This window comes from Odocoileus virginianus, chromosome 3 (genome assembly GCF_023699985.2).
Source record: "Odocoileus virginianus isolate 20LAN1187 ecotype Illinois chromosome 3, Ovbor_1.2, whole genome shotgun sequence".
NCBI lineage: Eukaryota > Metazoa > Chordata > Mammalia > Artiodactyla > Cervidae > Odocoileus > Odocoileus virginianus.
In genome coordinates, this window is record NC_069676.1 from 50,220,087 (window position 1) to 50,245,615 (window position 25,529).

At 45.4% G+C, this 25,529-nt stretch overlaps 2 protein-coding genes and 1 long non-coding RNA gene across 15 annotated transcripts in view; 2 read left to right on the forward strand and 1 right to left on the reverse strand.

Annotated features, from left to right (window-relative positions):
* Positions 1–25,529, reverse strand: part of FGF1 (fibroblast growth factor 1) — a 123,063-nt gene that overhangs the window by 93,118 nt on the left and 4,416 nt on the right. For 8 of the 10 annotated variants that reach the window (XM_070465567.1, XM_070465566.1, XM_070465565.1 and 5 more), the window contains exon 2: positions 19,537–19,780. The exons of 1 other annotated variant lie outside the window; for it this stretch is intronic. The gene's annotated coding sequence lies outside the window, so the exon portion shown is untranslated. The remainder of the gene's footprint in view (positions 1–19,536; positions 19,781–25,529) is intronic. One more of the 10 variants, XM_070465562.1, reaches the window with a different exon arrangement.
* On the forward strand, positions 296–10,026 carry LOC110143247 (uncharacterized). 2 transcript variants are annotated; one of them, XR_002315546.2, is made up of 2 exons: positions 296–394; positions 9,707–10,026. It is a non-coding gene; the product is annotated as an uncharacterized lncRNA (long non-coding RNA). The 2 variants fall into 2 exon arrangements; XR_011486890.1 differs by lacking the exon at positions 296–394 and adding an exon at positions 6,012–6,301.
* Positions 12,419–25,529, forward strand: part of ARHGAP26 (Rho GTPase activating protein 26) — a 548,614-nt gene continuing 535,503 nt past the window's right edge. For 2 of the 3 annotated variants that reach the window (XM_070465553.1, XM_070465555.1), the window contains exon 1: positions 12,428–12,550. The gene's annotated coding sequence lies outside the window, so the exon portion shown is untranslated. Of the gene's footprint in view, positions 12,551–25,529 lie in introns of all 3 variants that reach the window. The other variant, XM_070465556.1, reaches the window with a different exon arrangement.

Genomic DNA, 25,529 nt, shown 5'->3' on the forward strand with positions numbered 1-25,529 from the left:
AGAAGACTGCTCTGGGCTTCACTGTCTCCGTTCACTTAACTGCACTACACCTACTAAGGGCCCACACATACTACCATTAGGCACATGGACTTGACCGGACACTGCAAGGGAATAAAGGTCTAAGCATAAGCTCTGAGGTCTGGCTTCCTGGACTTAAGTCCAGAGAGTCAGTTCACCTCTCGGAGCATCAGGTTACTTGACCTGTGGTAGCCCCCACCCCACATTGTTCATTATGAGGGTGCAACAAGGTAACATGAGTAACTTCACTTAGCACAGCACCTGGCACATCTGATCTCTGTAGCTGTTATTTTGTTACCGTTATTCAGGATAAATAAGACAAGTTCCCTGTCCTTTGAGGGAGGGTAAGAAGGAACATCATAAGTAAGGCAGACTGGTAAGTGCTATGATGAAGGTGCTAGAGACTGGAAGGGGAAGAGGTCCAGGAGGATTTAGTGGAAGCTGTGGCAGGTCAGACACAAGGACAAACATCTTCAACAGAGGCCCGAGTGTGGGCAGGTGGAGGCGGTCTGGTCCCAGCATGAGTGAGTGGGGCTGCAGGGCCAGGGCGTGCACACTAGTTTGCAGGTCAGTGAACGCTAGTTTGGAGTCACACCAGAGAGGACCCCGAGTGGTGCCACCTGAATAGTGTAGACTTCTATCTGCAAGTGATGGGCAGTCAGTGGAGATCTTTGAGAAGGGAATTAGAAAGATGTTTCTGGTAACATTTTATGGGAAAATCTTGGTGGAGGCGGGGAGGGCTGGGCACTGAGGCCAAGGGACACTTTTTCTGTGTTTCCATCTCTGAAAATTCACTAGTCTTCTAGTCCTTGCTTAATATTCATCTTCTTTACTTGACTACAAGGTCATCTAGGACAAGAGCCATATGCTTCCTTCACACAGCTCTACCCCCCAGCAAAGTCCCCAGTGCTTCATAGATAGCTGTTGAATTGAAATAGACAAATGATCTGGAACTCGAGCCTTGAGAGTAGAGGGAAGGGATGGTCTAAAGTCACTTGAGGAGGAGCATGAAGAAGATTTGGCAAATGCCAGGAACTCAGCAAAGGAATAATTAGATAGCATAGGACATGGTGGGGAAGATGGATGAATGGATGGAAGAATGGACAGAATCAGGAGAAGCCTGGTCAGTGAGGCAGGTACCAAGTGCCTGACAAAGTAGGCTGCTTCCCAGGGGTGCAACACCATCTATTCAGAGCTGGGTGTTGGGCAGGCCTTGGACACGGGGCTCTGGGGAGAAGCCAAAGTTGGAGGCAGATGCGGGAGGGTCAGAGATGAGGGGAGAGATGGGGATCTTCAAGGGAGAAGGACCCAGAGCCTGAAAAGAGAGGTGGACAGAGGCAGCTACCCCGGGGGACATCCCACATTCTCAAGAGATCCCTAGTGCGGCCAGTGATCTCAGAGGAAAAGTCGCAGGGGACTGGAGGCCAGAGGCTACAGGATCACAACGTTCAGCGGGAAAGCTGGCTCTGGGCCACACCGTTCAAAGCTGCTGAGAGGTTAAACAGATAGAAAACAGAAGCCAGAACCTCGAGATTGGTCTTGTGGCATTGCTGTGCCAGTCACTTCTTCCAGTCTTCTAAAGGAAAATACGTACTCACCAACCCTCCCATTACCAGAACCTTCCATCGCTCCCCACTTCCCAAACATTAAGGCCCTTGGCAAAGGGTTTCTGTGACCCCCTAATCTTGCCTGGAAGCCTCACATCACTGTCGCACGTCCAGGCCTTCTTGAGTTGGTTCATGCTATTCCTTCAGCCTGAAAGGGCCTTCCCTTCCAGTCTCTTCTAGCTAAAATTCTTCTTACCCTTCAGGACCTACATCACATTGCACCTCCACTGCAAAGCCTTCGCTAGTATCTCCAGTAGAAAGGGTCCTTCCTTTGAGGACCCATGGTGCAGTGCTTTGCCTAGCGATTCTTCCATTCCTTCTAAGATTCCATCCAGTTGTTGGCTTGTCTCTCCCCTTCACTGGATTATGACATCATGAGAGCAGAAGATGTATCTTGTCTTTGAACATTCTGTGGCTTGATCTCTTATGCACAGAAGGGACTCAGCCAATGCCAGCAAAACATATGGAGAAATGAATGTCTGAGGACAGTAGATGCTGGCTGTTCCAGTTGAAAATTGTTACAGGGCCTAGGAGTTGTTTGACTTCAGGGCTTGGCCCTGCAATTAAAATCTTGGCCCAGCATTAGGTTGCCTTACAACCAGATGTGCTATCTGTGATCTCTAGAGTCATTTTGATATTGTAGATACATTATTATAGATACACTTAAGATTTTCCTGAGCATTTCCCATATTTAGACAAAGATGGAAAAACTTGGCCTGGTCATCAGAAGTGCTTTATCACTTATGTTCCCCTTGATGGCGATTTAGAGTAATCCCTACACAATTCCATGAGGATCATAAACATATTTCAAGAGCCATGAATTAGGAGGAGAAAGTTTCCCAACACTCAATTTACAGACTCAGAAAGCATCTGTTCATTTCATCATCTGTCATCTTCAGCCCCTCTGAATAGGCTCTGACAGTATTTAGATAAAATGAATATAATGATTTTGCGACAGCTTGTTATTTGTAAGGAAAACATGTATTCAATAAATATATTCAACAAAGTTCAACAAGCACCTACTATGTGCCAGTTGTGTGTCTTTCTTAGACAGTGTATGAGTTGGATGAATTCTTTCTGTAGTCTGTGTTTTAGGGGTTAGATATTCTCTGTTTTGTTATATAAAACTGAGAGCAATTTAGGACTGATATAGACAGTCCTGCTTTTTTTGGTCAGCTTTGTTTTTATTTTAGGATAGACAGTTACAAAACACAGCTGGCAAAATGGAAAGAAAAGCTACATTCTTTATGCAGCTGTGAACAACAGATTTTAAATATCTCTAATCCAGCAGACCTAGTTCTTGGCAAGGGAAGGAAAAAGAGTTAATTGTTTTTTACCACTTTAGGCTTTCACACTCACACACATGTGTGCACATGCATATCCAAAGAGTAAAAAGGCAGTGAAGCCAGAGGGTATGTTGAGTGCTTTTAAAATTCTTTTTCCATGGATCTTGTAGTGTAGGCTGGGAAGGAGTTTCCCAAAGAACTAACCTTGTAAGGAAAGCCTTCCTCTGCCTTTGTAATAATAAAAATCACCTTCTCCTGAGCATTTGTCCTGTGCTAGGCAGGTGCCCGAAGAGCATTACCTGTTTTATTATATCCTCTGAGGTGTGTGCCATCCACACACACAAAATGAGGCTCAGAATGATGAAACAGGTCGCAAAACTGGTTAGGCATGGAATTGGAATTTAAATCTAATTGTCTAACTTTAGGGCCCACATTTAGCCACAACTGGGATTTTCCTTAACCCATCTCCACTGTGGCAGAATAGCACCAAAACATACTTGAGAGGTGAATAATGACCAGACTTGGGGAAATGGGGAACATTCCAGATGACATCTCCCCATCTTTAAATGATTCCAAAGGACAGATGTAAGAAATGTGGTTGCCCTGCACAAAAGAAGAATCCTAAAAATAGGGGTCTTTCTCTTTTTCCTATTTAAATATGTATTGCTCTTTCCTCCTTAACAGTAATAGAGCTATGCTTAAATGTTTTTGTAGAAGGATATTCAATATGGCATTATTAATAATAGTGACAATGAACTGAGTATCCAATAATAAAGGACTCATGAGATTATAGAGGAGTACACTGCCACCATTAAAAAATCTGTTTCAGAACAGTCTTGAGTGGAGGACACCCATGGTATGTTGCTAAATGAAAAGGTAAGTTAAAAGTCTATAAAGACAATATGATCCCATTTTGTTTCACACACACAGAGAAAAAGACAAATAGAGACACACAAACACAGAAAGAGAGACACACCAACACAGACATATATATAACACAAGAAAAGAACTGGGAAATTATCAATATTTTAACTGTGATTATCTCTTGATGATGGGTAAACTTTTATTTTCTTAAATTGTATTTTCTGGTATTACTTCCATTTCCTATACTGAAATATATTAATTATCTAAGAATAATTTTTTAAGTAGTGCATACTCGTTAACTCAACAACTTCATTATATAAACAGTTTTTGAGAATCCACTGTGTCCTAGACTCAAAACATTAAAAAAAGAAAAACAGAAAGAAAGCAAAGTTACTCATACCTTTGTTCACTGGCTCTTTGGATGATCTCCTTCACCTTGTTTTCTGTGCTGCATTGAAAGCATAATGGTGACCAAAGCAGAGAGCTACCAAGCCCTGGGACAGTTAGGAGTCCTGCCAATAGAGATTGAACAGCCTCTGGGCCCTGACTTGGCTGCTTCTACTACCAGACATCATTTCACTTCCCTCTAAGTCTCAGCTCCATCATCAGTAAAAAGGATGGAGAGTGGTACCTACGTCATCAACCTTTTGGAGGATTAACTGAGTTACAAGTAAGTGCTTTGAAGTAGACAACAATTAATAGCTCTTATTACTGTTACTGTGTAGAATGGCTGCATTGCTCTTCTGTTTTCCATCTCCTTTCTTCCAAAGAGTGTAACATAGTTGTATTGCTCTTGGAGAGAGGGACCACTTCCTAGGTCTTTTTTGAAAATTTTATTTATTTATTTATTTTAATTGGAGGATAATTAGTTTATGATATTGTGATGGTTTTTGCCATACATCAACATGAATTGGCCACAGGTATACATGTGTCCCCTCCAACCCGAAGCCCCCTCCCATCTCCTTCTTTTTAGGTCATTAAGACCTAGGACTTCCCTGGTGGCTCAGAGGTTAAAGCGTCTGCCTACAATGCAGGAGACCCGGCTTCAGTCCCTGGGTTGGGAAGATCTCCTGGAGAAGGAAATGGAAATCCACTCCAGTATTCTTGCCTGGAAAATCCCATGGACAGAGGAGTCTGGTAGACTACAGTCCATGGGGTCATAAAGAGTTGGACACGACTGAGCGACTTCACTTTCACTTTCTTTCAAGGCTTATAAAGTCACCTTTGAGTTTTGTCTGTGGTCAGATCACTCAGTCTGAGCCATTTTCAGGCAAAGCTATAAATGACAGAGGAGCTGCCATGGTTTAAAGAAAAAACAGAGTATTTTTATATCTTTCAGAAAATCTTGGGAGCCAATGTTGGACAAAGATCTTACTTAATTGTGTTTGGAAACCTCATGAATGTGGCTCGGTACAGGCATTACGATAGCTAAACTCGTGCTTATTCTCACCAACCCTGTGACTTTGGGCCTTGGTGCTCTGTTTTGTCTTCTCAGCTCTGTTATTGTGTGAGCTGTTTGGAGAGAGGATGTCTAGTAGTGGGCTCTTTCCTGGAGGAGCCAGCCTGTTTCTGGTTGTGGCCCTGTTTCAGCCTCCCCATCTCCTTTCTACATGACTCCCAGACCTCCTAACTCAGACCCCTGCCTTCCCTCCACCCATCTTAGAATCAAATCTCCACTCAGGATCAAGTGAGGGTCTTAACTTGTCCATTGTTGCATGTCACCTCTAATGCTAATCCCCCAGTTATTTTCAGAGCATTTAGAATAAAGCCCGAGCTCTTTGCTTGACTCCAGGTTGTACATGATCTGGTTCTTACACACCTCTCCAACCTCATATTGACCCATTCCTCCACTGTTTGTTCTTCGTGAGGTATCCTGGCCTCTGCTGGAGTCTAGAACACATGAGTTCTTGTCCACCTTGGGGCTTTATCTCAGGTTCTTCCTTCCATGAAGAATAGTCTTCATCCCTCCTCTTGGCATGCCTGGAGCCCCTTAATCCTTCTGATCTTTGCTTCTGTGTCACCTTGGAGAGACTTTCCCTTTCTACCTAATTTGTAGCAGCTTCTCTTGTTCTGGGACCTTGTTCGTTCCGTTTGTAGATCTTAACACGGTTTTTACTTATTTCTTTTTGTTGACTTACTTGGGGGTGTGTGTGTGTGTACACTGTTTGCCATTCCTCTGCCTCATTAGAATGTAAACTTCTCAAGGGTAGGGACCGAGGCAGGGCCCTTCATGGAGGAGGCACCCAATATATAGGGAAGGAGGAGAGGGAGGGAGTCTCTGAAAAGTGGGATGCTTCTCCAGGCAGCCCAGTTTCCCGTGAACGTGGGCAGCGTGTGCTGCTCAGCCCTAGCATTACTGTGCAAGTTTAAAAATAAAATCCCTGGGTGGAGTGAGAAACCTTTAAAGAGGATGGGGGAAAGATAATGAGAAACAGAAGCTGGTCAACACAGGCCCAGCAGGATGTGGGACTGGCCAGGAAGAGAAAGGGACCCTGACTCCAAGAAAATACTGCGAGTCTGATGAAGGTAGGACTCTGCGTTAGGTACTAGAGGTCTTCCTCTTAGTCGACAGTGGATGAAAGACTTTAACCGTTTCAGGCTGCGCTCCATCCCAGAGCGAGATGTGTTTAGAGTCTTTTTTTTTTTTTCTAAGAGCTACTCTTAACAGTTCCTAGAACAGAGGCCTCCACACCCCAGTTCTGACTGCCATGCTGTCAGAAGAAGGAATAGCAGGAGGTTACAGGGAGGCGATGAGGCCTGCTTTGGCTCACTCTCCCCGTGACCTTCCCCAGGGCCCCTCCCAGCGTGGGATCTGAACCTCCCACCACAGTCGGGCCCTGGCCAGGCAACCCAAGGTATAGCCACCCTCCACAGTCTTGGCTCACTTCTGGGGATGTGCAAGGCGGGGAGGGCCAGGTCAATGGGTCGCTAGAAACAACTCGGACGTTGCCTTGGAAACCCGTTTCCCCCACTTGCACTGTGTGCGTTTGGATCCACCCTGAACCAGCTGTGTATTAAATCTTCTGGCCGCAGTGGGAGGTAGTCATGTGGAGGAAGGTCAGAGTGTGTCAGGAAGGGGTCCACCTCTGTGATGGGAGACCATCGATCTTCGGGTCTTAGTGAGAGGTCTGACGACCCAGGAGAGCCATGGGCTGAAAGTCCATACTCCGGGCCTGGTCTCTGTGGTGCAAGAATGGGCCGGGCTGAGTGTGGGGGCTGCCAGCATCCCCTCCTCCAGACTGTGGCCTGGACCCCTTCCCGTAATCCATCTCTGTGCTGCTCCAGAAGCCAAGTGATGTGCTCACGGTCACCTAGTGCAAGCGAGTGTTTGCAGACCTTTACAGCGTTGATCACGAGGGGGTTTTTCCATAATCCCTGCTCTGTGATGGTCAGGAGGGCCATGAAGGAAATTAGCAAATATAGAGACAGATGGAGCTTTCCATGTCCCCTCACAACCTCTGCTCCGCCCTCTAGAGATGACCTCTTGTGAAGAAGGAAGCCAAGGCCCAGAGAGGACCGGTTCTCACCCACAGTCACTCAGGAGGCAAGATGGGGCACTGGGTAGCCTAGGTGCAAGATAACTGTGTGCTTCACAGCCTGCAGCAGGCCCTTCTGTTCACTCTGCGTTTAGTCTTCAAATGTGTTCAACTCAAAGCCCAGGGTCAGGGGACATAGAGGAAAAGTTTGAAAGTACCCGAGCACCAAGGAACTGCAGGTACCCTGGAGGGGTGGGGATCCCACAGCATTTTGGGGAATGGTGCTAAAGGAGCCTTGCTAAAGTTGAAGCTTGTTTGTTGCAAATTCCTACAGCTTAAAACTGCTGAAGAGAGAGGCTTGTCTGCTCCATGCTTGAACTCTTTAAAGGGGCTGTTGCTTTCTTGGCTAGTTCTAGGTTCCTGATGTGTGAATTTTAAGTGCTGAAAGAGCACAGGGTGATAATTGTCCCTTGGAACAAAGAAGACTGACAGGGGAACAGCAGATGACCTTCATGTTCCCAGATCTTTTTTTTAGTTCAGTTACATTCTTAGGTTTCCTGAAAACCTTAGCCAGACTGCAAAGTGTTGGTAGCAATAATAATTAATATTTTATTGATCAAACACTGTGTGCTCTGCATTATGTACTGAAACGTTTTTGTCTCACTGACATCTTAAATCACCTCTGTGAGGGAGTAACAGCTAATGCTGATAATAAAACACACTTTCTCAGACTTCACCTGTATAAATTCACAGAGTCCCGTCAACAACCCTTGGGTGTGGGTGCTGTTATTATGTCTCTATTTCAGAAGTGGAAAGGTTACAGAATTGGATCAGAGCCTTGCAGCTCTTGTGTATCAGAACCAGAATCCAAACCCAAGCAGTCCTGCCTGCCCCAACTGTTACACTCCTATCCTCACGCCCTGCACACTGTCACTCTGAAATAAGAAAAGGATGATGAGAGAGATGGCCCAGAAATGGAGGCATCAGGAGAACTCTTGGTCTACCACCTCAGCTCCCTTTCCAATGAACTTAGGACACTGCCTCCCGAGTCTTCAGCAGAGACATCCCAGGATCAGCCTTGGAAAACAGCAGCTCATTCTGTGTGGCCAACCAAGCAGGGGTTTACCCTTGGGAGGAAACCATCCTGAGGCTGACCTGCATCTCTGTCCCAGAAACATCCCCATTAGCATTTCAAACAAGAAAAACCAATGGAGGCTTAAGGAAGAACATTTTGCTCCTTGAGCCTAAACACCACCTTAGCCCTGAAGTCAAAGAAAGGAGCCAGGGCCATGCCAACCTTGAACTCTGAACCAGGGACATGCTCTCCCGGGACTGCATCTTGCCGTGTAGACTCCAGGGAGTGACTGCAGTGGTCATTCCCAGCTTTCCTCCAATTGCCATTTTGAAATACGGACATGGATTCTGAGGAAGAACAAGCACAGCCTGGTTTTCGAACAGCTCTTTGTGTCCCCGGTGGTACTGAAGCTGTACTTTGTGCTCACTGATTAATTGGTGCAGACACTGCTTCTGCCCCTGTGGGCCTGGTGGCCAAGGTGGGGGTGAGTGGCTTTGTCCACTCCTCCCTGGGTGCGAGGGCAGGAATGTGCTGGATCAATGTCACCCTTCTGGGTGCCTGACATCACTTGTTTGCCTTTGATGCCCATCAGCCAAAAGGAGTTATTCATCTCTGAGCATGAATAACACAAACAGGCTGGATTTTTCCAGGCTTCCAAAGTGAGTTCTCTGAAGAGACGAGATTATGCACCCTAGGCCAGAGCAGCTGACGCAGAGCATGGGGTTCTGGGGGCTGTGAGGGGCCTGCTCACCCAAGTCAGGATCTGAGGCCCCGAAGCACACTTGGTAGCACTGCTTTCAGATGTAATGTGCTCCTTCCTAGAGCTATGAGGAGTGACAGAGGCTGGGTGGTCCCACTGCTGTCCTTGGTTGTGGCTTTTCCACTCCCAAGATTGAACCAGTTGCTCATTTATTGAGAACGTACTATGTGGCTCAGCTCTGTTCTAGACACTGGGGATACAGCAGGGAAGAGACAGACAAGGCCTACCCACCTGAGGCTTACCTTCTAGTGGGGAGGATGGATCAAAGCAAACTTTAAAAAAAAAATTGACAAGATGATACAGACTGGGGTCAGTGCCATGAAGGAAATAGAATAGGGAGTAACAGGAGAGAAAGCCTCTTTAAGGAGCTGACCAGAGAGATGAGACCTGAAGGACAACAAGGTCTGCTATGTAAAGAACAGCAGGGAAGGTACTCCAGGCAGATGGAACAGCAATTGCAAAGTCCCAGAGGCAGGAAAGGGCGTGGAATGGCCGAGGCGTGGGAGAGAGGCCAGTGGGGCTACAGCCTGTGGGGGATATGAGAGGAGTGGGAGGATCTTGTCCCCACGAGGCCCCCCAGCTGCTCTCACCTTCCTGAAAGTCTCCTCTCTTCTCCACAGTGGACTCCACTTGCCCCAGGGACTCATCCTTGCTAAGCCAAGTCTGTCTCCTCTGCTGGAAGGAAACGGAAGGGAATCCTTTTGTGTCTGTCAGGACACATGGCAAAGGCATGGCGTTTAGTTTGACATCAGGACTCATGGTTTATGTCAACAGTGGCTGGCATCGATGAGAAGTTTCTGAATGATGGGAATGGTGTGTGTGTGTCTGGTAGGAAAGACATTTGAGAGGGCTACAAACTCCAAGCTGGAATTCCCATTGCCACAGACCTATCTTTCTGCTTCTCATGTGAAATCCTGAATAAAGCACGTTTTGGTTTTAAGTCCTTTGTACTCCTTTATATTCTCTGCCTATTTTCATACCCGTGTCTGCCCACTTCCACCCTTTGCCTCAAGGGGTCTGCCTGGGTTTCTTTGCCCCCACTTCTTGCCCCTTCACAACTTGAATCTCAACCATTCTCCACAGCCCTGCGGAATGAGCCTGCTGACTGCTGACCTGTTCCTGTAGCTTCAAGAAATGTTCAGCAGGCAAAGGAGAGGTTACATTCATGAGACCTCTGTGTATCCTTTAAGTGATGCCAAAGAAGATTGGGCTTGGCTGCCTGGTCAACTCCAGTCTGAGCCTGGCCTGGCTCCCAAGGTCTTGAATTAACCTCATCAATGGGAGACAATAATCCCTATTTAGACTTTAAAATGCTGCACTCAGTATGTCAGCAAATTTGCAAAACTCAGCAGTGGCCACAGGACTGAAAAAGGTCAGTATTCATCCCAATCCCAAAGAGGGGCAACACCAAAGAATGTTCAAACTACTGTACAGTTGTGCTCATTTACATGCTAGTAATGTTATGCTCAAAATCCTTCAAACTAGGCTTTAGCGGTACATGAACCAAGAACTTCCAGATGTACAGGCTGGATTTTGAAGAGGCAGAGGAACCAGAGATCAAATTGCCAACATGCATTGGATCATGGAAAAAGCAAGGAAGTTCCAGAAAAACATCTACTTCTGCTTCATTGACTATGCTAAAGCCTTTGACTGTGTGGATCACAACAAGCTGGAAAATTCTTAAGAGATGGGAATACCAGACTACCTTACCTGTCTCCTGAGAAGCCTGTATGCAAGTCAAGAAGCAAAAGCAACAGTTAGAACCAGACATGGAACAACAGACTGGTTCCAAATTGGAAAAGGAGTATGACAAGGCTGTATATTGTTACCCTGCTTATTTAACTTCTGTGCAGAGTACATCATGTGAAATGCTGGGCTGCATGAATCACAAGGTGGAATCAAGATTGCTGGGAGAAATATAACAACCTCAAATATGCAGATGATACCACTTGTAATGTCAGAAAGCCAAGAGGAACTAAAGCTTCTTGATGAGGGTAAAAGAGGAGAGTGAAAAAGCTGGCTTAAAACTTAACATTCAAAAATCTAAGATCATGGCATCTGGTTCCATCACTTTATGGCAATTAGAAGGGGGGAAAGTGGAAGCAGTGACAGGCTTTTTTTCTTGAGCTCCAGAATCACTGTGGATGGTGGCTGCAGCCATGAAATTAAAAGATTCTTGCTCCTTGAAAGTTATGATAAACCTAGACAGCATATTAAAAAGCAGAGACATCACTTTGCTGACAGAGTCCATATAGTCAAAGCTATAGTTTTTCCAGTAGTCATGTACAGATGTGAGAGTTGAACCATAAAGGATGCTGAGTGCCGAAGAATTGATGCTCTTGAATTGTGGTGCTAGAGAAGACTCCTGAGAGTCCCTTGGACTGCAAGGAGATCAAACTAGTCAATGCTAAAGGAAATCAACCCTGAGTATTCATTTTAAGGACTGATGCTGAAGCTCCAACACTTTGGCCACTTGATGCAAACAGCCGATTCATTGGAAAAGACCCTGATGCTGGGAAAGATTGAGGGCAAGAGGAGAAGGGGGCAGCAGAGCATAAGATGGTTAGATAGCATCACCGACTCAATGGACAAGAATTTGAATAAACTCGGAGATAGTGAAGGACAGAGAAACCTGCCATGCTGCAGTCCATAGGGTCAAAAAGAGTCAGACACAACTTAGCAACCAAACAACAAAACAGTGAGGCCATGATGAACACCTAAAACATGCTGTTGAGGGGACCATGGCTAGAACACTATTGGGGAAGGGTCTGGAACTTTATTCCCTAATGGAGATGTACCCAACACTAAGTTTATGAGCTCAGGAAGCCTGCTGTCTTCCTTCGGGGCTGACCTACTGTTGAATCACGCCATCAACTTCTCTGCCCTTTGTTGAAATCAGAGTTTACCCTGCAGAGGATTGCCTCCTTCTCTGGCTTTCTGTGGCTCTCAGCAAAGGACCTAAATCCTCAACATGGCCACCACGGTTCAGCCTCCATCCATGCCTCTTCTTCCCTGCCTCCTAGCCGCACAGCCTCCCCTCCACTCCTTGGTGAAGCCACATTTCTCTCACCATGTGATCTTCCCTCATGCTCCGCCTGTAATAGAGCGAGGACTGAGTGCAGCCCTTAGCACACAGCCAACCCTCTGTGCTATTACCCTGCACCCTGTTACCAGGCAAGGGTTACCATGGGCCCATTGGTCTTGCCCAGCCATTGGTTGGCAGAGCAGTGGGCCCTTCCCCCAATCAACCAACTGGCAACAAGCAACCCTTAGTGTCCTGTTCAGTCATTGGTTGGTGCCGGTGGGCCCCGCCCACAAGCTATCAACTGTCGGTGAGCGGCCGTTAGTGAAGCAATTCAGCCAGAGGTTGGTGGAGTGGTTGTCGTCAGGAGTAGAGTGAGGTGAGAAGGGGATCTCGGCCTCCTCCGGGAGGCCCTTCGGCTCACCCAGCCTTGGTCCAGCAGGTGAGTTGGGGGCTCGGGGAATAGGCGAGGGACTGTGTCCTCACCAGGGCCACCCACTGGCTGTGAGGCAGCCAAGCGTGAACCTCTCCTCCACTCCCACCTCTGTTAAGGAATGGCTATGGCAGTCTCCATGGGACAGTCTGTGGGTTCGCTCTCGCCCCCACCTCCCACCCCCTCGGTTTGGGCGGCCTGAGGAGCCTGAGGGTCACTGGGTCCTGTGCACCAGGCTCTCGCAGTGATGATGGCTGGACAAGGTCTGGGCACCTGGCCCTGAGGGAGCTGCAACTCAGCTCTGCCTCCTTTTAGCCAATATCTGGACCTTGGAGGAGGAGGAAGAGGAAAGTTGGGACCCGGCCCTTGTCAGAATAGAGAATAATATTTATTTGTTAAGAGATTTACAGGAACATGGTTACCTGACAATGACCTGACTCCAGAACAAAGGATCTGACACCAAGAAATTTGCAACAGCTAACCATGCCCCTCCTTCACCTTTCCTAGAAAATGGCTTTGCTGAAAGCTTTTGGGGAATTTGGGTTTTTTAAAGCATGAGTTACTCATATCCTTGCATGGCCTTGCAGTAAACCTTTCTCTGTTCCAAACTGACGTTTTGGTATTGTTTGGCCTCACTGTAGTTTGGGCACATGGACTTGCGTTTTTGGTAACATTCTCTCCACCTGAAACGTTCAGCCCTTACCCATCAGACCCCTGCCCATCCTCCAGATCTTATCCCAAGCGTCACCTTGTCACTGAAGCTTTTCCAGACACCCTGACTTGGTCCAGCATGCTGCCCTATGCTTTCAGGGGGAACACTCAGGAGAATTCAGGCAGGGTGGATGTCAATGGCCCCACCTAGCCTCTTGCTTTCATGCAGGTAGGAACTGTTGGTCCCAGTCTCTGTGGCCTGCTCCTGGCACACAGGAGGGCCCCACGAGTGAACCTCCTGACCTGGACTGCTCAGGAGTGGACTCCAGGCTGCCTGTCCTGGTCTGCACCCTCTCCTCTTTCTCTGGGTCTTCCTGTCTTCTTTTTTCTTTGCTTTTCCTTTCCTTCTTCCTATCCATCCTTTCTATCCATTCCTTCTTCCTTCCTTGGCCTCGGGCTTACCTGTGGCTCCCCAGAACACTATTTAAGTCAACAGAAAAGCACTCAGAGTTAAAGAAATAGTTGCCACAACTTGGCAGGGTGTATTGGTCAACTAGATCACCCCAGACCCAGGGCCTCAAGAGGAGATCTGTTTCCTACTGTGATCATTTTCTAAGGCTGCTGTAACAAGACTGTTACAGAGACTGGGTGGTTTAAACACAGAAATTTCTTGTCTCACAGTTCTGAATGCCAGAAGTCCAATTTCAAGGTATTTGCAGGGTTGGTTTCTCCTGAGCACTGTGAGGAAAGGATGTGGTCCAGGCCTTTCTTCTTGACATGTAGAGGGTTATCTTCTCCCTGTGTTTTGTCATGTCCTTTTCCCTCTGTGTGTGTCACTGTGGCTTAATTTCCCCTTTTTAAAAGGAGACCAGTCATACTGGATTAGAATCCACCCTAATGAACTCATTTAAACTTGATGACCTCTGTCAAGACATTGTCTCCAAATAAGGTCACATACTGAAATACTGGGGGTTAGGACTTCCATCTATGAATGGCAGGGGGGACACAGTTCAACCCATAACTACTACCTTCCAACTACCCATTGTCCCCACCCTTTTTGGCTTACTGAATGAGATAAAAATAGAGAACAACAAGGATACATCATCTTCTGAAGATATTATGTGGGAGTCTCGGGATGGGGGAGGACAAGATAGGAATATGAAGAGGAGAAAGACACTGAAGGGTGAGAAAAGAGGGTTGAACTGACAAATAGCTAAAACTACCCTCACATATTTGCGAGGCACTCCATGGCTATGCTGTGGAGATCTGTGGGGCCTGGGTTCCTATCCGAGATCTGCCACATACCAGCAGTGAGGTCTTTCCCCTCACTTGTGAAATGTGATGATAATAGTACCTAACTTATGGGATGGTTGTGAAGGGCTTAGCACTGTGCCCAGCACCTGATAATTAGTAGCAGTAGGTGGGCTGTTACTGTTGTTCCCACAGTGTAGGTTTAGCCTAAGTAAAACGGTGGTTCAGAAAGAAGCCCAAGTCAAAAAAGAGGCTAGTTGCCACTGATTTAGGCCACATGACTCTGTTCTCATTAAAAGCAATGAAGATGGAACCAGAGCAACGGTGAGCCCTGGGCTTCTTCAGCTGTGACCTGTCAACCGAAGGCATCAGAACCAGCTGGGCCCTACCCAGGAAATGCAGAATCCTGGGCCCCTTGTGAACCCAGCTATGTTAGTACTTGTGTGGGTAGTTCCCAGGAACCTGACGTTTTAACATTTTAAAGTTGATATTTGGCTGCTCTGGGTCTTTGTTGCTTTGCGTGGGCTTTCTCTAGTTTCCGGGAGTGAGGGCTACTCTTCCTTGTGGTGCACAGGCTTCTCACTGAGGTGTCTTCTCTTGTTGCGGATCACAGGCTCTAGGTGCATGAGCTTCAGTAGTTGCGGTGCACGACTCAGTAGTTGTGGCTCACGGGCTTAGCTGCTCCACAGCCTGTGGGATCTTCCTGGGGCAGGGATTGAACCCATGTTTCCTGTGTTGGCAGGCAAATTCTTATCTGCTGCCCCACCAGAGAAGTCCAACAGGCTTTTTTTTTTTATTGTTAACTTATTTTTTGAAATATAGTTGATTTATCATGTGTTAATTTCTTCTGTACAGCAGAGTGATTCAGTTATATATGTATATACATTTTTAAAATATTCTCTTCCATTATGGCTTATCACAGGGCATTGAATATAGTTCCCTGTTTTATACACACACACACACACACACACACACACACATAGTAGGACCTTGTTGTTTATCCATTCTATATGTTTATATATATAATGTATAGTATACATAATATATATATAGTTCCCTGTTTTATATATATATATATGTATATATATACATATACATATACACATAGTAGGACCTTGTTGTTTATCCATTCAATATATAATAGTTGGCATTCGCTAATCCCAAACTCATATTCCATTCCTCCTCCCCCTTCCCTTTCAGTGCAGTTCAATTGCTCAGTCGTGTCCGACTCTTTGTGACCCCATGGACTGCAGCACACCAGGCCTCCCTGTCCATCACCAACTCCCAGAGTTTACTCAAACTCATGCCCATCGAGTCAGTGATGCCATCCAACCATCTCATCCTCTGTCATCCCCTTCTCCTCCTGCCCTCAATCTTTCCCAGCATCAGGGTCTTTTACAGTGAGTCAGCTCTTTGCATCAGGTGGCCAAAGTACTGGAGTTTCAGCTTCAACATTAGTCCTTCCAATGAATATTCAGGACTAATTTCCTTTAGGATGGACTGGTTGGATCTCCTTGCAGTCCAAGGAACTCTCAAGAGTCTTCTCCAACACCTCTGTTCAAAAGGCATCAATTCTTGGGCGCTCAGCTTCCCTTTAGCAACCAAAAATCTGTTCTCTATGAATCTGGTGTTTTAAACAAGCTCCCATGTGATTCTTATGCACATTAAAGTTTGAAAATGCCTGGGCCAGACCACGGGTTCTGGAGCAGCAAGGGTGAGTCTTGTCCATCAGTAGTCCCCACATCTACACAGCTCTGGTATAATAAGACAGGCATACCTTCCCATCGCCAGCATTCCTTAGGTGAAGTTAGAGAGGTGGAATTGAGCAACTGTGCATAAAACAAATCTCTGTGTCATATTTTAAACATTCAGTTTAGAGAGATTACATTAGCAAATCAAGCCTTTTGCATCACTATAAACTTCACTGTGCCCAGATGCTAAGTTCTTTATTGCTTATTCTTCCTCTCTCCATGGCTGGAGTCACCTAGTCTTGACCTTAGGCTTAGCTCAAGATGACCTCTGACCTTAGGCTGGAGGTTTGTCAAGAGCCCTGGCCCAGCACCCTTGCTGTGTCCTTGTTTCTGTTGTTAGGCACCGTTTTCTCTCGTTTTCTCCAAGAAGGTATCATCCTCTTGCAGGAAAGCCTGTGGCCCACCTAGTCCCCCAGAGCCTGCGTTCATGTCTTGTTCCTAAACACCCAATCCCAAAGGTCATGAGTCCTCAAGGCTGAGATTCTGTCTCCAGTCCAATCCAGGGTCTTGCCATCTCTTGACAGAGCTTCCACTTCCTGGTCTACTTTCTAGGGCCTTCAAGAATCATCTTTTCCTGAAGTCCATCTGTCACCAAACTCTACCTGCCTCTCAGAACACCTCCAATGATCCCCCAAAATGAAGATGACACACCAGCTAGGATCACAACCTAGGTGTAAGTTCGACTCTGCCACTTTTTAACTTTTTAGGCAAATGACCAAACCCACCAAGCTCAATTCCTGCAGCCATGAGAGCCCCACTTCACGGAGTTGTTACCAGAATCTGGCGAGGTTACATAACAGGGTCGAGAATGGTGCCTGGCTCATGTAAAGGCTCAAGAAATGCTGGCCACCAGCACAGAAGCTCCTCTATTCTGAAAGCTCAGAAGTGTAAGTAAAACACTACACCAAGCAAAAGCATCTCCGTGTTGCCCAGAAGGTGGCACTGGTGGTCACACAGAGTGTCACTTTGGACCTTGGAACAAATGGACTTGTGAGCAGCCTTTTCAGAACTCACCTTTCAAAATAGTAATAGCAACAGATACTTCAATTTTGCTCACTATAAACCAGCCACTGAGCTAAGAGCATTTACTCATTTGAGCCTTTCAATTATAAGGCTAGTACTTTATTGCCCCATTTTATAGATGAGAAGACTAAGGCACAAGGTCACAGGACAAGTAAATGTCAGACTGAATTTGAACCCTAGCTTCTTCCTACATGCAGAGTCTATGTTCTTAACCACTGTTCTGCTGGCCTCTCTTAAGTGGTAACATTTAGGAATTAAGGTAAGTACCCTCCCATCCTTCCCTCTTCTCCTACTGTAGGCCAGATGCTTGTCCTTGTTCCTTTACCTCAGACTCCATTACCTCCCAGCTGAGTTGGACATCCTGCCAGCCAAGGTTCATTCGCTCTTACCTGCCCACCCAGTTAAGTCCCCCCCTTTCTCTATGGTTGGATAGGCTGGATCCAGTCCCATGGGACACCTTGCCATAGTATTTGATGAACTTGATGAGTGATACTTTTCTTAAGGAAAAATAGTCATTGACCTATACTTTATATGTCATGTATAGTTGTTAGAGTTACCTAAAACAGGGTATGTCTGTAGCCCAAATGACTGCAGATTATTTTTCCAGTAGCTTAAATCAGGGAGTAAGTATTTCATTAGCCAAGCAGTGCCTATTTGATGATGTGGAAGGGGTGTGCCTTCCCCTCTGCATGGTCCCTGACTGCTGGAAGCTGGCATAGTGGGGCTGGCAGCTCCACGATCCTTAACCCTTTATTCAGGATCCACAGAATGCACATCAGCAGAGTGAGCAACCACATCTCTGTTCTGGCATCAGACATCCCTTCTCGGGGTGTAGATGGAGCGTATAGGTGTCTGTCCACTGTTACCATGGAAATATCTTCATCAGAGTTTGTGCTCCCTGCTTGTGAAATCAAGCCACTTAACTGGATACTTCCTCCTTGAATCCTTTTTGGAAGCTGGCAAGTCATATATGCATATGTGCACACCAGGTCTGGGAGGAAGTTTATAAGTAACTGTGACTTCTCCCTTAATGTTTTGTGTGTTAACTTTGCTTTTGATATAATACTACATTTGCAAGTCCTGTTTGTGCTAAAAAGGCAGCATCAATAGAAAACAGTTTCCCGGAGTCTACCCATTGCCCTTAGCAGCAGATCTGGCAAATTTGCCTTCAGATACATGATCTCAAAGGGGGAATTTCCTTGAGAGCCCTCAGTGACCAACACAAAGAAAACAAAGGAAGTTCGTGACTGTGAATCACAGTCTCCACCAAAATCCACATTCACTCACCCAGACGGCTTCTTTGCTAGACACCACTTAGCCTAGCTGCTTTCTCTCTAACCCTTTGCCACCGCTGGGCTGGGTCACCCTCAGTCAGAGCCCGGATGCTTGTGTCCGCCCACTGGTGTTCGTGGAGCTAAATCATGAACAATTGTGTCCCTCGGGCAAATGAAAGGGAGAGTACTAGTCACCACAGCAGGAAGGTGGGGGTGGATTTAAACAACTGGAGAGAACACAGAGCGAGCTCTTGCACCTGATAGGTGAGATAGGTGTGTGCCCTCTCGAAAAATGTGTCCTTGATTTTTTTAGGTCTGGATTTTTCGAATGTTCTATCTAGAAGCCTCGCATACTTTCAGCATGTAATAGTGACGTGGGCGTGGATAGCATCAGTGCCAGAGAATGTACCCAGTGGCTAGCCATTCCCGTTCCCTCTCTGCCGGTGCCTATCTGGAGGGGCACTGAGATGACGGTGTGATTTTCAGAGAAGATTAGAAGGATGGTAGGATGTAATCCAGGTGACCAGCGGGGCCATTGGAACCCCAGCCTCTCAAGCATACTCAGATAATTGCATATTTCAGCATAACATATCAGAATGTTGACTAAATCTAAGGTGCCCACCCAGTAGACAGGGTTTCTAAAACAGCTGAATTTCCAGGCTACTTAATCACTTAAGTATGAGTATGACAAGCAAAATAATGCTAGCCATGCTCAGTAGGGCCACAGAGTCCTGCCAAACCACAAAGGTTTTAGTGAATGAGAGCCTTCTGCCCCCTCTGGTCCTCATGGCCGGCAGTGGGGGATGAAGATACAAGAGGAAGCATGCTGCATGATTATTCTCACAGGCTCTGCACTCCAGGTGCTATTTTTTACATGTCTATGATGTTAGCCAGTCTTTCTTTTTTTTTCCAAGAAGCCTTATACTTGCACTCAGACACACACACACTCGGACACACAGACACACAGACACTCTCCCTCTCTCTACCTCAGCACTGGATGTATAACCTGCTCTCTGCTCCCAAGAGTAGAAACCCTGATTCCTACCTGAACAGCTTGCAGGCTTTTCCTCTCCAGTCGAAGTGAAAGGGGATCCTCTCAGTCTCATCCGCCCTGCGTTGTCACTGTCACTGCGCTGCGACTGCTTCTCCAGCAGCCCCAAGCTGGCTCTCTGCACCTCCCGGTGACTGCGGCTCTGTGTGGGGAGAGGGGACGGGCCGTGGCATGTACATCAGGTTGCTGGTCCGCCTCCAAACACCGCACTCCAGAGCCGACTCCCAGTCCTGCAGGGCTGTGTGGGAAGCAGGGAGGCAGGCAGGGGGGTGAGTGTGCAGCCTGTAGGTCTCTCTCCAGCCCCGTTTGATTGGCAGAGGGGACCTGCCTTTAGACAGCTGCCTGCACCGACCTTGCCCACAGGGATGCACACGGAGTACCCCTAGCCTTGGGCAGCCAACAGCAGGCCCAGGGATACAGAGCTCGTGGCCAGCGGGGAAGGGAGGCAGAGACAGCAGACAGTGGCGGCAGCTCTTCTGGGTGTTATTTTAACGTGGTTTGTCTTGGGGCAAATGGCTGCACTGAATGGACTACTAGCCCGTCTGAGCAGATTCCTGTTTATTTTGAGGCCTCAGTTGGCAGGGAAACAGCAGGTCATGGCTCAGAGACACTCCTCTGCAATCAGAAGACTGCTGGATGAAAAGGAATCCTTTTCTGTTCTGACTTCTGGCATCTCTGCACAGGGTGTAGATGTCTGCCTGTCTGTCTGTCTGTCTGTCTGTTCCTGTTTTACAAAGCCACTCGAGGCAATGGCCATGCAGTTTAGAGCTGGGGAGGGGCTTCAGAGAGAATATTTCTGCCCTTTCTCACCAGTGGTCAAACCTGTCCCTGCTGAACTAAGCAAATCATCAGGTGGGGTTTCTTCAGTGGCCACGGGCATCATCTTTGTGCCCCTGGCCCGGATGGGGTAAGGAAGAGGGAAAGCTGCTTGTAGGAATGACTTTTGGCTACAACATGAGGAATGAACCTGGACTGAAAGGCTATGGATCAGGAGGTATCTCTGAAGAGACCAAATGGAAACATGATTAATAGTTTCCTGTAACTGACAAAGAGTCCTGTTCCTGATGCAGGCATTTGAGCCTGGGAGGTGTCACTGAGAGAGCGTGTGTATGTGCGCACACGCATACAAGCCTGCCCACCTGGTGATTCAGATAGGAGGTACAGATTGACCTGTTGAAACTAGAAATAATTTGCTGGTTTCTCCCTCCTCTGGGGAGGTGGAGATGGAAAACTGTTCTCCAAAGTCATCAGGGAGCAGCCAGGGAGACTTCATGTGCCTCTGAAGGAAGGAGCTCAGAAAATCTCACCTCCTGTGACAAAGAATTAGAAGCACAAACATAACTCTGATAATGGTTGAAGCACAGCTCTGCTAAAAGGGACTTGAGAGGTACAGGAATAATTGATTTTTCTAAACTTTATTAACAGGGACCTCAATGAACTGTCAGAGGTCCTTTTGACAAAATTTAAAATTTGCTTTTAAAAAAAATAGTAATCTTCTTAAGCACCTGCACGATTCCAAAGGACCTTCCAGATCATAGATGAAGATATTTTAGATAGTCATCTTCTTAATATTGGAGAATTGCTTTACTGCTTCCAGGGTGCATGTGAGCTGTTTTTAGCCACATGGAATGATAGGTGGTAAGGCTAGGAAGCACCCTAAGTCTTCCCTGCAAGCTGCTGTGATTATGGTGACAATCAAATGTGCCCAAGTGTATGACAACACCTCGAACACCAGTAATGCAAGTGTAAGTCATTATTTTAGTGTTGTTTCTTCATTACATCTAGTCGTCAAATGCTATTAAGGAGAAAAAACCAAAAACCACACAGCTCCTAGGCAAATATAGGCAAATGCAGTCCCTAGCTACTGATGTAAACCAATTAATTTACTACTATCAGGTGTTGTTTGGCAGTGCTCCTGTCCAAATACTGGGAAATCATGATTTCTCAGTTCCTTAAAGTACTTAACATAATTCTTTGCAATACTGAGTTTTTAATGTTTTAATTTAACATCTCTCAAGTTTCATATTTGTTTAATTTCCATATCAAGTATATAGATTTATCTTTTTTTAAAATGTATTAAAATATAGTTTATTTACAATATTGTGTTAATTTCTGCTGTAGAGCAAAGTGATTCAGTTTTATATACATATACACACATACACATATATATATATATTCTTTTTCATATTCCTTTCATTATGGTTTATCATAGGATATTGAATATAGTTACTTGTACCATACAATAGGACTTGTTGTTTATCCATTCTATATATAATAGTTTGTAGCTGCTACAACTCCAACCTCCCACTCCATCCCTCTTCCACCTCCCCTTCCCCATAACAACCACAAACCTGTTCTCTATGTCTGTGAGTCTGTTTCTGTTTCATAGACAGCTTCATTTGTACCATATTTTAGTATATGTGCTGCCGAAGCGAGCACTCATTTGTACCATATTTTAGATTCCACATATAAGTGTATATGGTATTTGTCTTTCTCCTTTTGATTTATTCTACTTAGAATGATAATTTCTAGTCCCATCCATGTTGCTGCTAACGGCATTATTTCATTCTTTTTTTCTGGCTTTGTAGTAGTCCATTGTGTATATATACCGAACCTAGATTTATCTTTTAAATAGTATATATTCAGATGCTTGGAATCATGAGATATGAAATGTTAATGCTTCCTGGCCCTTCTGTTATTTAGCATGGTAAAGGATGGGAGGTTTCCTAGTTTAAAAGTCTGGCCTCAGAATAGCCCCCTAGCTCTGAGCTCATGGAAATAATAGCTGTCAAAGCCTCTTGTTAAGCATTCACAAGCCACTAGATCCCATAGAGAGTTATAACAGAAACCATAGCTTCCTTCAAAGCTCTTAGATCACTTTCAAAACCATTAAAACCATTTAAGGTTGTGAAGTAATTAAAACTTCATCTGTGCACTTACTAGCACTACAGAGAGTAGGTCTGAGAAAAGAAGAAAATGACAGATTTGGAGGACCAACAAAAGTCCTAGTAGAAGTCTGGTCGGTTTATCCACAGAGCTATGGCCTTGGCCAGAGTCAGCCATGTCTACAATGTGGCTGGTGCTGGAGGTGAGATTTTTCCTCCCCCGACCTGAGAGACTGACTTACTACCAAGCACTTCATCAGTTGCTATTACAGAAAGTAATAGTAATAGTAAACCTCTTATAAGAGCTTTAGAAGGACAGGAAAAGTAAAGAGTAAAATGTGGCATTTCTATATATTTTTTCTTATTCTGTGTTCAGCGCCTCTGAAAATCAGACATAAAACTATCACTTTTTAACTGCACCAACATGAAAGAGGAATCAGAGCATGATAGATTCAACAAGACTCCAAACGTCTGCAGGAAATAAATTTTCTTTCTCTCCCGGCCTAACACATGAGCCCTGGCTTCTTATGTTTGAGTCTTGAGGCTGATATTCAATATTTGCTTTAAAGTTTCCCCATCATTCATCCTGTTTACATAAACAATGCAGTTATATGAAATGCATACCAGACACTACATTTTCTTTCTAATCTCGTTTGACCTTCTTTGGACTCAACAAATCCTAATCAGCTGACAGGAGAAATCAGATGCTGCCTGCCTCTCTCTCCCCCCAGCAAAGTATTTCTTTCTGTTTATGCTCAATCATGCAATTAAATGAAGGGCATGCTGGCCTCCTGGTGAACCAGCTGCCAAGATGACGGAGGGAAGCAATTTGACAAACAGGGCACAGGGAAACACAGCAGACATTCACAGGAAATTGTATTAGTTGCCCAAGGAAACCCAACAGACACAAACATAACCAGAGCTACAGGACAGAAACGGGGTCCAGAGGTTCTCAAGTGAGAAGATGCCTTGCTCAAATCTCACTGTAACCCAAGAGCAGGAACTTGTTCCAGTTTGTCAGCCTGACTCTCAGCGACTACAGGAGAGGATGCTTGGAGAGAGTCACACCCATGAGAAGTAGGCTTTCTTTTTCTGATACTGGTATCCATTGCCTAGTCAATGTTTTCCTCAATCTCAGCTTTTCAATTTTATTTAAAACATTTTATCTTTAAATAAAAGGAATGCTTTGTGCATATATAAAAAATGTACAGTATACAGAGAGGAACAAAATGACCCTCACTAACCCCCTTCTTCCCAAAGATAATCACTATTCACTTTTTTTTCTGGATCCTTGAAGGGGCAAAAATGTCTTTAGGTCTTTACACCTAAATGTGTTTGTTTAAAAGCAATTTACTAGGCAGAGTGTCCTTCATTCTTTGTTTTTCACTTAATACTAGATCTTTGCATATAGGTCTGGTCTATCCAGGCGCCAGTATTCCTTGCCTGGCTTATTGCAGCACCTCCTTGCTGACTTCCCTGCTTCTGCCCTGACCCCCTACAGTTCATTCCAGAGGCATCCTGCTAAAAGGTAAATGGAATTGTGTTTCTATTTGAACAGAACTGCCCAGTGCCTTTCTCTGGCACAACAAATGCTAAGCTTGCTGTCGCCATTTGTGTCTTCAGGTCCATCCCTAATGCATTTCTCACTGTGCTCTAGCCTCCCCGCTCTGCATACAAGCCAAGTGTGGTCCTACCTCAGGGCCTTTGCACTTCCTGTTCCCTCCACCTGAAATGCGTGGATTTCTTTTCTGCCCCTCGATTCTTTACATGACTGGCTCTTCCTTATCATTCTGGTCTTATTTCAGACCCTCCTCCCTGACCACCTGTTCTAAATTAGCCTCTCATCGATTTTTCTTTTTCTTCATAGCTCTTATTACTATCTGAGAATTATCATGTGCAGTTATTTGTTGACTTATATGTGTGTCCTCCTGACACACACACTAAAATGTAATGTCCATGAGAAGAGCCAGGGATTTTGTCTTTTCACCCTTATATTTCCAGTACCTAGACCAAGGGTTCTCACATTTGAATGTGCATTACAATCACAGATAACTGGACCTCAACTCCAGAATTTCTCATTCAGAAGGTCTGGAGTGGGCCTGGAAATTTGCATATCTAACAAGTTCCAGGTGATTCTGAGGCTGCTGGTCCATGGGCCAGACTTTGAGAACCACCAGTCTGCACAGTGCCTGGTACACGGTGGGTGTTGTTTATACATTTATTATATGAATACACAAGTCTGCACAAAAGAATCTGCTACTTTCTTTGGAATGGCAGTTTTATTTTGAGTTTATCATTTATTTATATTTATTGGGCTATAAACCTCCAATTCTCTGTGACAGGAGGGCTCCAAGTTCTGTCAGCTAAAATGATGTATTAGCTCCATTCATTTGTCAGCAGATGATTAGAAACCTAAAGTGTTACAGGCCCAGGGGAACCAGTGAGAGCATTCATCGTTCTTTGCCTTAGTAACACCTCAAAGCCAAAGGTGGCGGGATTCTCGCTTGACATGTGACAGAGTACTTTCCCTGTGGGTAAGTACTCAGGCCTCCCCTGTATTTGTTTAACAACTATCCTGTTGACTTGGCTTAGGCCTTGGTGCATTGGAATATATACAACACACACACACATGCACACGCACACACATTTTTATATTGAATTTCAGGAAGTTACAAGTTGCCTCAGTCTGTTTTAATCTAAAATTTAAAAACTCCTTATCTAATCATTGGCTATGTACTTGGCAAAACAAAGACAACTTGGATCCTCAATTTGTTAAATTCCTGATGAATAAAAGTTTATTAAATGTAATCAGACAAACCTTAGAGGACAACATTAGAGAAAAGCACTAGAAGAAATCAGTAGGTAATAAGATTTCCCATCTTAGGTTGGAGAATGCTTTTTGAAGCATATTTTGAAACCCAGAAACAAAAATAGAGTAGTTAGATTGATTCCATAAAACTTAAAATGATCTTTACAAGAAAGAGGAGAATAAGATCCTTCTAGTCTAAATTCCGGGGAGAAATCTGTGCATCCTATGTTTTCCATCTGTATTTTTTCCACTTGAATTGTCTGGAGGACCTATAGCCAAGCTCAGTGGGAGGA